This window comes from Lynx canadensis, chromosome B3 (genome assembly GCF_007474595.2).
Source record: "Lynx canadensis isolate LIC74 chromosome B3, mLynCan4.pri.v2, whole genome shotgun sequence".
NCBI lineage: Eukaryota > Metazoa > Chordata > Mammalia > Carnivora > Felidae > Lynx > Lynx canadensis.
The window spans coordinates 117070418-117072200 of NC_044308.2; the positions used below are offsets into that span (position 1 = coordinate 117070418).

General features: G+C 51.9%; 1 pseudogene; it reads left to right on the top strand.

Annotated features, from left to right (window-relative positions):
• The first annotated feature begins 360 nt into the window (after window positions 1–360).
• LOC115517252 lies at window positions 361–1393 on the top strand (annotated as a pseudogene).
• The last annotated feature ends 390 nt before the right edge of the window (window positions 1394–1783 follow it).

Here is a 1783-nt window from a genome sequence, read left to right on the forward strand (position 1 = left end):
ATGGGGGCTATTCAGTTAGTTTAGGACAAACGGCTCTACACGCTTCAGGTGTGGGCCCAGTGGATCAGTGTTTACAGAATTATAGATGAAGTGGTTTTAATTCCTAAATCCTTGCTCTTGACTGGAAATAGTAATCCATTGCCACTGCTGTTGCCCAGGTGTAGACTCTTCTTATTTCTTGGTGGGACGATTACAGCAGTTACTTAACCCAGTCTCTCTGGCTCAGCCTCACTTCTCCTTAACGCATCCACACTGGTGTTGCCAGAGAGATCATTTAAAAATGTAAAGCAAGCTCTCTGCTCCTGCCTCTTGGACAGACAGATGCTTCTGGTATAGTGCCAGCAGCGTCCCTGAGACATGATGGTGAAGGCCGGAGTCAACGGATTTGGCTGTTGGGCGCCTGGTCACCAGGGCTGCTTTAACTCTGGCAAAGTGGTTATTGTTGCCATCAATGACCCCTTCACTGACCTCAACCACATGGTTTACATGTTCCAGTATGATTCTACTCATGGCAAATTCCATGGCACAGTCAAGGCTGAGAACGGGAAACTTGTCATCAGTGGAAAGCCCATCTCCGCCTTCCAGAAGCGAGATCTCACCAACATCAAATGGGGTGACGCTGGTGCTGAGTATGTTGTGGAGTCCACTGAGGTCTTCACTACCATGGACAAGGCTGGGGTTCATGTGAAGGGTGGGGCCAAGAGGATCATCACCTCTGCCCCTTCTGCCGATGCTCCCACGTTTGTGATGGGTGCGAATCCTGAGAAGTATGACAACTCCCTCGAGGTTGTCAGCAATGCCTCCTGCATCACCAACTGCTCGGCCCCTCTGGCCAAGGTCACCCATGACAACTTTGGCATCATGGAGGGACTGATGATCACAGTCCATAGCATCCCTGCCACCCGGAAGACCATGGACAGCCCCTCTGGGAATCTGTGGAATGACGGCCGAGGGGCTGCACAGAACATCATCCCTGCTTCTACTGGTGCTACCAAGACTGTAGGCAAGGTTGTCCTGAGCTGAATGGAAAACTCACAGGCATGGCCTTCCATGTCCCTACTCTCAACATATCAGTTGTGGATTTGACCTGCCACCTGGAGAAAGCTTCCAAGTAGGTGGGGAGGCAGGCATTGAAGGGCCCCCTCAAGGGCATCCTGGGCTACACTGAGGACCAGCTTGCCTCCTGCCACTTTAACATTGACATGCACTCTTCTACCATCGATGCTGGGGCTGGCATTGCTCTCAATGACCGCTTTGTCAAGTTCATTTCCTGGTATGGCAGTGAAGTTGGCCATAGCAACCAGGTAGTGGACCTTATGGCTCACATGACCTCCAAGGACTAAGAGCCCCTGGACCACCAGCCCCAGCAAGAGGAAGAGGAAGAGGAAGAGGAAGAGGAAGAGGGAGGCCCTCGGCTGCCTGGGATCCCTTGCTTCAACTCATCCCCCAACACACTGAGACTCTCCCAACCTCCACAGTTTCCATCCCAGACCCCCTGAAGAAGTGGAGAGGCTTGGGGAGACCTACCTTTTCATGTGCCATCAATAAAGTATATCGTACCCAGCCAAAAAAATGCAAACCAAGTTATGCTTCAAATCCTTAAATATTTCAGGGCGCCTGGGTGACTCAGTCGGTTAAACCTCCAGCTTTGGCTCAGGTCATGATCTCACGGTTTGTGGGTTTGAGCCCCGTGTCGGGCTCTGTGCTGACAGCTCAGAGCTTGGAGCCTGCTTCGGATTCTGTGTCTCCCTCTCTCTCTGCTCCTTCTCTGCTTGTACTCTCT